This window comes from Bos grunniens, chromosome 15 (assembly GCF_055505025.1).
Source record: "Bos grunniens cultivar Pamir isolate PY7600 chromosome 15, Bosgru_T2T1.0, whole genome shotgun sequence".
Classification (NCBI taxonomy): Eukaryota; Metazoa; Chordata; class Mammalia; order Artiodactyla; family Bovidae; genus Bos; species Bos grunniens.
The window spans coordinates 46,505,416-46,517,135 of NC_141179.1; positions in this window are offsets into that span (position 1 = coordinate 46,505,416).

The window sequence follows — 11,720 nt, forward strand, 5'->3', positions numbered from 1 at the left end:
ATGCAATGTTAAAAAAAAGAAAAGAAAAACAGAGCTCTTAGTTTCAATGAATGTAGCACAAATATATCATTGATGTAATAGTACTTCCTGCCTCTCAGTAAAATCATACTGATGCAACAGCAAAGACAAGTGAAACAAACTCAGAAATCTATTACAAATGAACGTACTTTCTGCCAATCTAGTTACATGACTATATTATCCATATATTAAACAATAAGACATTTGTTGAAAAATACCGTTTCAATCAAGAAATTTTAACGTTCTAGAAGACAATACGGAGAGTAGGACACATTACATTACAATGTACAGTTCTTTTCTCTGTGGACCATTTATATATTCCTGCACTGCAAGGGTCCAACTTGACCTTGTGACTTGCTGTACCTCTCCTCTGTGCAAGAATTTTACATCTCTCTCCACTAAATTTTGGCCAGGTGACCTCCTTTGTTCTGTGAATATGGGTTTGAAATGTTTGTCCTTTCAGAGCTGAAACTTTTAACAATTATTTTGTGGTTTACCAACTCTGTATTCTTCCTCAGCCATGAAACAATATTTGAGATAGAGAATGCTCCATTCACACAGGTCTCCTGTGAAAAGAACATGGAGTAAGACTGCAGTAAACCCACACTGAAAATGTAGCATAAGTAAAATATAAATTAATGTTGATGAAAGAGATTTTAAAGAATGAAGTACATCACCACCTACGCTATCACTACTATCCTGACTTACAGCTAGATGACAGATATTCCTATGGACAAACGTGTTGCTGCCACTTCAGTAAACAAAAGATGTTGCCTGCTATCAAGCCACCAGCCACTCCAGCCAAACCTGTCAGTGAGGAGAGTTCAGGGGGGAGAAAAGCAGGATATTTTTGGCCTTTGATGAGCTTCCCTCATAGCTCAGCTGGTAAATGCATATCAAAGGAATATTTCAATGAGCCCAGACTCTTGCAACTTCTCATACATAGAAAAACACTAAAATCATTAACTTGAAATGTCTATTTCTAATGATTAGCTGTAATCTTGATCTTCAACTACATGGTGGGTTTTTTTGTTGTTGTTTATTTTGTTTTGTTTTCCACGAAAAACTCCCGTATTTCCTAGCTCCTCCCTTACCTCTTTGGAACAGTTCCTCAGAGGTATCCGTGAGGCTGCATCCTGGGCTATAGTCCTCAGTAAGGTCCTGCTGCTGCTGCTGCTAAATCTCTTCAGTCGTGTCCGACTCTGTGTGACCCCAGAGATGGCAGCCCACCAGGCTCCCCTGTCCCTGGGATTCTCCAGGCAGGAACACTGGAGTGGGTCAGTAAGGTGCTGAACAAAGCATAATTCTAAACTTTTAGGTTGTGCATTTTCTTTTCAGTTGATGCTTCCGTAACAAATACTCTGAAAATTCTCTCCTTTGGGACAAAATGTCCCCTGCAATGTGGGAGACCTGGGTCTGATTCCTAGGTAGGTAAGATCCCCTGGAGGAGGGCATAGCAACCCTCTCTAGTATTCTTTCCTGGAGAAAGAGAATCCCTATGGACAGAGGAGACGGGCAGGCTACAGTCCATGGGGTCACAAAGTCAGACACAACTGAGAGACTAAGCACTGCATAGCACAAAGCTTTGACCTAAAAGTCAGGCTTCTAATGAAATACAAATTTAAGGGGCAACTGTGATCCTCTTCACAGACCTTCGAGGGCAGGCACTATCTTTACACTCTCCATCCACCACACTCCAGATGGCCAGTATCTCCCAGAAAGGATTGAGAAATGGACTACTTCCTGCCATATCAGGAAACACGGATGTCACAGTCATCAGGGATTGCAGCGTTCCAATGTGAGCTCCAGAACCCTCAGGGCACTCAAGAAGGAGAAGAATACCTGCTATATGATAGCCATTAGACTGTCATACTCATAATTCCCTAGGATGAGCTCCAAGGAAGCTCAGAATGTGAAAAAAAAAAAAAAAAACACAGGACACTGGCCCAGGATAGCTGAGATGCATATGAAAGGAATGATTTCATTGAGCCCAGACTCTTATACCTTTGCATACATAAAAAAGTGCTAAATTCCAGAGCTTGGAATATCTGGTTTTCTTTCATTAACAATAATCTGTTGATGTTCAGACAACCTGCATTTGTTGCAAAACTTCTATATAACCTGGCTCCTCCCCTACCCTCACCTTCTCAGGGTCATTTGAGATGCTGTCTCCTGGGCTTGAAGTCCCACCAAATAAAACATAGCTCTCAACTTTTAGTGTTTTTTTAAGTTGACAGGAGTCTGTGTGAAAGTCTTGTGTCCCGCCCAGTTGCTGTGGCTGCCACCCAGGGAATGCCCCTGGATTGCCTGGCTCTGGTGGCCGATAGTTCTTATGTTCATGAGTCCCCTAGAGAAACATTTTAAACTAGATATTGCCCCCAGAACATAGCACAAAGATAGCAGGATGAAATATACCTCTGTCTTTCTGGGAAAGAGACCAATAAACTTATTTTCATAGCTGTGGCTTAAGGAACAAGATTCTAATTAAATATATATTGAAATGTATATAATTCTGTCCAGAGATTAAGGAAGCTAGTGGGTGCCATCTTTGCCTTCTCCCTTTGTCCCTCCCCCAGGTATCAGTGTCTCCGAGAAAAGAACTTGTACATAAAGCTCATACATTGACATTGTGACTGCCATCCTTGATAACCTTGCTCTGGTGGCCAGTGAGATTTGTATACATGGGTTCATGGGATGGTAGTAAACAAAAACAGCTCTGAATTGATTATAGCCTCAAACAGTGCAGAAGGAACAGATAGAAATGTTCATTCCCAGTTGTCTCCTGAAAGGGGTATATTTGAATACTTCAAACCTTGCTGCCTATGGGTCTGACTTCCAATTAACCCGAATCTAGGTGCTAACAGGGATCTTCCCCTTTGGGACACTGATAACTCTTAGCATACCCTCAACTACTGGGAGCCCACTAACAATAAAGCAGGTTACCTGGACAATCACAAGAGTCTGAGAGACAACCAAGGGCTAGGGCAACATTGAACAAGAAGTTTTATCTCATATACGGGGCCACTCCTTCAAGACTGAGCAAAGTGGCTGTTTTATCTAGTGTTAAAAAACCCGCACTGAGTCAAGGAAAATGAAACAGAGGGATATGTTCCAAATGAAGAGCAAGCTAAAACCTCAGGGGGGGGAAAAAAAAAAAAAAACTTATGAAATGAGATGTTATTTACCTAATGAAGTTAAAAATAGTCATAAAGATGCTCACTAAGTTCAGGAGAACAATGGATGAACAAAGTGAGAATTTTAATAAAGAGACAATATAAGGGAGTAGCAAACAAAAGTCACAGAACTGAAGAATACAATAACTGAAGTGAAAAATATACTAGAGGGGTGCAAAAACAGACTAGATGAACTGTAAAAAGGATCAGTGAGCTCAAAGATAGGTTAGTGGAACTCATCTAATTACAGCAGCAAAAAGAAAAGAGAATGAAAAAGAATGGAGATATCTTAAGGAACTTACAGGACACATCGAGCAGAATAACATTTACATTAAAGGAATCGCCCAGGAGAGAGAGAAAGAGGTATGAATATAATGAGACATTTAAAAAGTTATCATATAATGATAAAAGGGGTCCAATAGCATTTGTAAATATTTATGTACTCAAATAGGACCACCAGAATATATAAAGCAAAAATTAAAAGACCTTAAGAGAGAAATAAATAGCTATACAATAATACTAGGGGACTTTAATACCACAATTTCATCAATGGATATATCACTTAGAAAAATCAATAAGGAACATTGCCCTTAAATAACATGATAGACCAGATTGCCTTAACAAACATATAGAGAACATTCTATCCAAAACCAACAAAATACACAGACTTCTTAAGTGCACAAGGAACATTCTCCAGGATACTTCATAGGCTAGGGCACAAAACAAGTCTTAATAAATATACGACTGAGATTATATCAAGCATCTTTTCTGACCACAAGTGTATGAAACTAAAAACTAACTACAAGAGGAAAACTGGAAAATTCACAAATATATGGAGATTAAACAAACATCATCCTACTGAATGGGTCAAAAAAGAAATACAAAGGAAAAAAAATACCTTGATACAAGTGGGAATGGAAATACAACATAAAAAAACTTATGAAATGCAGCAAAAGGATTTCTAAGTGAGAAGATCATAGCAATAAATAGTGATAATAAAAAAAAAAGATTTCTTATTGATCTAAGAAATTTATTTGAGATAAATAACCTAACTTTAAATCTAACCTAACTTTAAATCTCAAGAAACCAGAAAAAGAAAAATAAACAAAGCACAGAGTTAGTAGAAGTAGGGAAATAACAAAGATCAGAGTAGAAATAAATGAAATAGAGACAAAAAGACCATAGAAAAGATTAAAAAAAAAACAAAACAAAACTATGAGCTGTTTTCTTGAAAAGAAAAACTAAGTAAATCTTTAAAGAACCCAAAGACTCAAGATCAGAAATGAAAGAGAAAACACTACAACTGATATTACAGAAATACAAAGGCTCATGAGGGATTACTACAAATGATCACATATCAACAAACTGGACAATCTAAAAGACATAGATAAATTTCCAGAAACATACAATTTTCCAAGCTTGGATAATGAAGTTGCAGAAAATCTAAACAGATCAGTTTCCAGCTAGGAGCTTGAATCACTAATCAAAAATCTCAAAAAACAAAAGTTCAGGACCAGACAGCTTCACCGGTGAATTCTACCAAACATTTAAAAAAGAATCAATACCAATCCTTCTCAGCCTCTTCCAAAACATATGAGGAGGGAACACATCCCAACTCATTATGTGAGGTCAGTGTTACCCTGACACCAAAACCAAAAGAAAAAAAAAAAAATCAGTTTCTGAATAAGGACAAGAGAAGTAAAAAATTACCTGTACAGGCAAGAAAAGGTCAGACCATTCAGAACTTCTTTTTAATCGTGTTATAGAGTTTAAATATTAATATAAATGACATGGACCACCATTGAAGCATATTAGCAAGGGGCAATTATTAAAAAAAATAACTATGTCTCTTGTGTGGAGAATTTATTGTAGGTGGCAAGAATGTAAATAGAGAGACTAGTATGAAATGGCAGTAGAACAGAGCTGATAATGATTTAGTATTGGGAAGATGCCAAGGACTATACTCAAATTTCTTACATAATGAATCATATTGATAGAGACACTTTTTATTGAAATGGAAAAGTAAGAAGAAAGAACATATATGGCTACAGGGACATGGCTGTGGGAGAGAGGTCAAGAATTTAGTTTCTAATTTCTCAGAGAGAATACAATACAGTATGTATTTAAAATAATATAATAAATGCTAAAAGATTCAGTTAAGACCACAGTAATGTTTGGCTTCCTTGGTGGCTCAGATGGTAAAGAATTTGCCTGTAATACAGGAGACACAGGCTCCATCCTTGGGTAGGGAAAATCACCTGGAGAAGGAAATGGCAACCCACTCCAGTATTCTTGCCTGGAGAATTCCATGGACAGAGGAGCCTGGCAGACTACAGTCCATGAGGTCAAAAAGGACTAGACTTAGCGACTAACACTTTCCCAGTAATGATTACTGAGCCCAGCTCAGTCCAAGTGCAAGAACTTTCAGTCCAAAGGGGAGCAGGCTGACATATAAAAACTAAGACAATAGGTAATAACACATGCATAACGATTAGAAGTGGTAGCAATGTAAGAAGTGTAAGAAGGAGTCAAGGTTTAAAATTGTATGCGAGATAGGCATTCCAAGACAAATGAGAAGTAAGTGCAAAAGGTAACAGAAGCAAGTATTCCTAGGTGTAAAAGCATAAACTCAGAAGCCTAAATGCCTGGATTGTAATCCTGCCTCTCTTCCTGAGTAGCTGTAAGATATTGTACAAGTTACACTGCATATCTTGACTCCGTGTCATCTATTGTTGCTGTTTAGTTGCTTTCGTGTCCAACTCTTTGTGACCCCATGGACGGCAGCACACCAGGCTTCCCTGTCCATCACCAGCTCCCGGAGCTGGCTCAACTCATGTCCATCGAGTCAGTGATGCCATCCGACCATCTCATTCTCTGTTGTCCCCTTCTTCTCCTGCCTTCAATCTTTCCCAGCATCAGTGTCTTTTCTAGTGAGTTGGCTCATCGCATCAGATGGCCAAAGTATTGGAGCTTCAGCATCAGTCCTTCCAATGAAAATTCAGGACTGGTTTCCATTACAATTGACTGGTTTGATCTCCTTGCAGTCCAAGGGACTCTCAAGACTCTTCTCTTTTCTGAAATATCACCAGATATTTTCAGAAGCACCAATTCTTCAGCACACAGCCTTCTTTATGGTCCAACTCTCACATCTGTTCATGATTACTGGAAAAACCGTAGCTTTGACTAGATGGACCTTTGTTGGCAAAGAAATTTCTCTGTTTTTGAATAGTCTGTCTAGGTTTTTCATAGCTTTTCTTCCAAGGAGAAAGCATCTTTGAATTTCATGGCTGTAGTCACTGTCTGCAGTGATTTTGGAGCCCAAGAAAATAAATTCTGTCACTGTTTCCATTGTTTCCCCATCTATTTGCCATGAAGTGATGGAACCAGATGCCATGATCTTAGTTTTTTGAATGTTGAGTTTTAAGCCAGCTTTTTCACTCTCCTCTTTCACCTTCATCAAGAGGCTCTTTAGTTGCTCTTCGCTTTCCACCATAAGGGTGGTGGTGTGTCATCTGCATATCTGAGGCTATTGATATTTCTCCTAGCAATCTTGATTCCATCTTGTGCCTCACCCAACCTAGCATTTCGCATGAGGTACTCTGTGTGTAAGTTAAATAAGCAGGGTAACAATATACAGCAGTGACGTACTCCTTCCCCAATTTTGAATTAGTCCATTGTTCCATATCCGGTTCTAACTGTTGCTTCTTGACCTGTATACAGGTTTCCCAGGAAGCAGGTAAGGTGGTCTGGTATTCCCATCTCCTTAAGATTTTTCCATAGCTTTTTGTGATCCACACAGTCAAAGGCTTAGCATAGTCAATGAAGCAAAAGTAGATGTTTTCCTGTAATTTTCTTGCTTTTTCTATGAGCCAATGGATGTTGGCAATTTGATCTAAAAAATGCAGATAATCACAGCACCTATTGCCTTGCATTGCTGTGAGATTTAAATGAATCAATACGTATAAAACACTGTTGAACCCCTGCGGGCACGTGAGATAGCGCCCCCTGCCCGCCACGTGAGGTAGCGCCTCCAGCCGGGCCCGTGATGTGCCGGCCCCGTGAGGCAGCGCCCCCTGCTGGCCCCATCAGGTAGCGCCACCCGCCGACCCGCGCCCTGCACACTGGACGTGCTGCCTCTGAGCCTCCACTGGACCCCAGACCCGCTCCGCCATTCCCCCCGCAGCCCCGAGGCCGCACCTTCCCGCCTCCCCCAGGGAGACGCTAGCTATCCACATCCCCAACTTCGGACATTCCATGTAGACGACAGCCACCACCCCAGGCAGAGCCGCTGTCAATGTAGCAAATAAGGTCGCCCTATTTTCCCGGCAGAAAAATAAAAAAATAATACACTGTTGAAGACTAAAAAGTGCTATGGAAATGTTAAGTATGCTGGTATAATCCTGACAATGATGATGGTGATACCAGCAGTAATAATAATGAAAATGATAACATAGGAGAGAAGTCTAGAGGAGATTAGGGTGGGGAGATCAAATATTCAAGTTTTCTTTGCTAGGACTTTGAATCTTACTCTGTGAACCATCTCCACTAAGAAGTTTTGAGTATGAAGTAACAATCAGCTATGTGTTTGGAAAGACTGTCCTGGTTGTGGAGAATGGGTGGCAAAGGAACAAAGCCTATGAGACAATTATCCATGAGCCGTAAACTCAGGGCAACACAAAATTACTTCTTAATCTCAAATTTTGAAGCCCTCCATCAAAATGAGTCAGCAGAGGAAGCATTAAGCAGACCTGACTGACAGAGGAAAATCACTGCTGCCCTGGATCCCACCCAACCCTGTAAGCCTGCAGGCTATTAGGGGCTTGAGCTTCAGAGCTGGCCTGCTTGGATTTCATTAGGTGTGAATCTGCAGCCTGAGTTCATTACCCTCTCCCCAGATCTGATCCTGTCTCTTCATCTAAGCTCTCCTTTCTGGCCCCCAGAGAGGCCACTGGGAGCCTCCCTCAGCTGTGCTCCCTGAACAGCGGTATGTCTCATTAACAACTTTTTAATGAGGTCACAGCCTGTGACTGCTCAATAATAGGCTGGTTAGTCTGCAACCCCAGGGGTGGAAGAGACTGAAGATAGAAGCCAGTGAGAACAGAGCTCAGCCTATGGAGAGCTGAGGATAGGAGAGAGAACTAACTTCCTTTTAGCAGAGATTCCAAGCTTTTACTCATAGGCCTCCAGGGTCCCTTCGAGCTCTCAGTGACTATGATTCTTCAAACTGAGGTCTGGACAGAGGGTGGGAGGAATTCCAACAGAACCCAGTAATCCCAGACTTGGACCAGCTCTTGGTCTCGAGAGACTCTTACGGAAATCAAATGCTCCTCAAATTTTCTTTGATGCTTGTGTAAAAGGAATTTTGCTCTTGAAACTTTTTATCATCTTGCCTTACATAATCATGGATTCCTTTGCTATCTCCCTACATGTCTAAGTGGAGATTCTTTGTGCTATTTACCAAGTTCATTTAAACTGTACTTGTCCTGGGAGTTAAGTAGTTGGTCCTCTTCTATTTTTCTTGTGCACTATCTCTTAGAGATTCCACCATTGTCAAGATTTCAACAAATCACTCCTGTGGCAATGAAACCTGAGTGTTGGCTTATATCTCCCATGAGAATTATTACTAGTAATAATTGGCCTCCTAACTGGTCTCCCAGCCTTTGGTCATACTGTGTGTGCTAAGTTGCTTCAGTCATGTCCGACTCTGTGCGACCCTATAGACTGTATCCCACCAGGCTCCTCTGTCCACGGGGTTTTTCAGGCAAGAATATTGGAATGGGTTGCCATTTTCTCCTCCAGGGAATCTTTCTAACTCAGGATCAAACCTACGTCTCTTGCGTCTCCTGCACTGGGAGGTGGGTTCTTTACCACTAGTGCCACCTGGGAAGCCAGTCATACTACAAAGACTTCTTTATAGGCTCCACCCTTGTTCATCCTTCTCACCATCTCCAGAGTTCTTTCTAAATATGCATGTAATGATCCATCAAAATGATGTCCTAAATCCTTACAATTCACCCTCATCTACAGAATGAAAGTATGTTCTTAGCATGTCATGCAAGCCTATGTGTAATCCAGCTCAAGCTTATCTTTCCAGTCTCCATCTTTCCATGAGTGCATATCCAACAGTTGTCACACTGGTCTATTTTCTTTCTCCTTATATCATGCATTTCTAGTTTTTCTAAGCATAGTCTTTTTTCATTCTCTTCAATAATATAGAATCTGAAAAACCTGTATTCAAATCTTGTGCCTGCTACTGAACAGCTTTAAATATCTATCCTTATATTTAATAATCTGTAAATGGGATACAATATAATAATATAGCATATGCATAACCAGATTTAATGTATTTTTATATACAATAGAATTAAAATTACATGAGCCAATTACTCCCTTTCCTGGAACTGTTTGATTTTTCTATAGTATCTCTTTCGAGTCAAAGTGGATGATGGGTTGTATAGAATTCTCAAGGATGTTTGCTATAATTGTAACATGAGAAATCTAATAAATGCTGTCTCCTCCCAAGAAGCAAGGTGAATTAAGTAACTAACATTTATTGATAGGCAAATATGAGTTACACATTTTAAAATACAGTATCAGTTATTCCTCTCTGGTTTCATCACAATTTTTAAAATAGGATACTTGTTTCAAAAAAAAAGCAAGTAACTTGTTCCATTGTCACAACTATTTAAGTATCAGACTGAAAGTTTTAATCTCGGTATGAATCCAAAATATCAAGAAGTTTAAAAATACTGCATATGACTTCTCTAAAAATACAAAGGTAGAACTTGAAAATAGTTATATAAAATAAGTAAATTAAAAAAAATAATGTTTAGCACAGAGATTAAAATAGTTCCTAGGAGAGGGATAATGAGCAAAGAAAATAAAACACAACAAAAAACAATGTTGACATCAACTTAAATGGAAATTATCTGATCTATTTGGTGATGAACGATTTCTTGGGAGAATTAAAAGCACTTATAAAATTACTTTTATTTTCTGAGTGAAAAAGATAACTGGCACAGAATAAATGTTCAATAAATGGCAGAATTTATGATTAAGCCTTGTGTATTTACACAATTTTTCTGTCTAAAATTCCTCCATCTCATAGCTTCCTCCCTATACTAAGTTAATTTCAACTTATCTTTCAAGATTCAGCTCTAGTTTTATTCTCTGGAATACAATGCTAATGTTTTCATTCTAGAAACCCTCTCTGATTCCCGTAGACAAAGCTAAGTTCACTAGCCTTTGTCACACATATCTAGGGCATATATTGCTGCTAAAGCATTTAAGAAAATATAGTTAATTGTATTTTACATGCACATCTAATAGATGAGTATAAGGACAATCTCTCATTTTTATATTCCTTTGCCTGACACTCAGTAATACTCATAAATGTTGAGTGATTAAGTTCCAAATCATTACCTCTAGCAGTGACCTCTCAGCCAAATGTTTTTCACATTTTCCAGGTGTCTCCAAGACATTTCTGCTTATATAGCAAAGTATATATCTAGCACAATTCTCTCAAACTATAATCTGTGAAATAAATTTTATGAAGATGCTTCCTTCTCCCGGATAATAGTACAAATAAACACAGCAGAGAAGTTTCCACTAATTTGCTCCCCAAAATGTTCTTTAAATATGCTTTTCTCAAAAGGTCCCCTCCAGTTTTAACCACCCAAACCCACCAGAATTGTTATCCAAAATGCCCAGTAAAGAATGTGAACATGTCAGAATCCAACAACACATTAAAAAGATCATACACCATGACCAAGTGGGCTTTATCCCAGGGATGCAAGGATTCTTCAATATCCACAAATCAATCAATGTAATATACCACATTAACAAATTGAAAAATAAAAACCATATGATTATCTCAATAGATGCAGAGAAAGCCTTTGACAAAATTCAACATCCATTTATGATAAAAACTCTCCAGAAAGCAGGAATAGAAGGAGCATACCTCAACATAATAACAGCTATATATGACAAACCCACAGCAAACATTATCCTCAATGGTGAAAAATTGAAAGCATTTCCCCTAAAGTCAGGAACAAGACAAGGGTGCCCACTTTCACCATTACTATTCAACATAGTTTTGGAAGTTTTGGCTATAGCAATCAGAGCAGAAAAAGAAATAAAAGGAATCCAAATTGGAAAAGAAGTAAAACTCTCACTGTTTTCAGATGACATGATCCTCTACATAGAAAACCCTAAAGACTCCACCAGAAAATTACTAGAACTAATCAATGAATATAGTAAAGTTGCAGGATATAAAATCAACACAGAAATCCCTTGCTTTCCTATACACTAATAATGAGAAAACTGAAAGAGAAATTAAGGAAACAATTCCATTCACCATTGCAACGGAAAGAATAAAATACTTAGGAATATATCTACCTAAAGAAACTAAAGACCTATATATATATAACTATAAAACACTGGTGAAAGAAATCAAAGAGGACACTAACAGATGGAGAAATATACCATGTTCATGGATTGGAAGAATCAATATAGTGAAAATGAGTATAC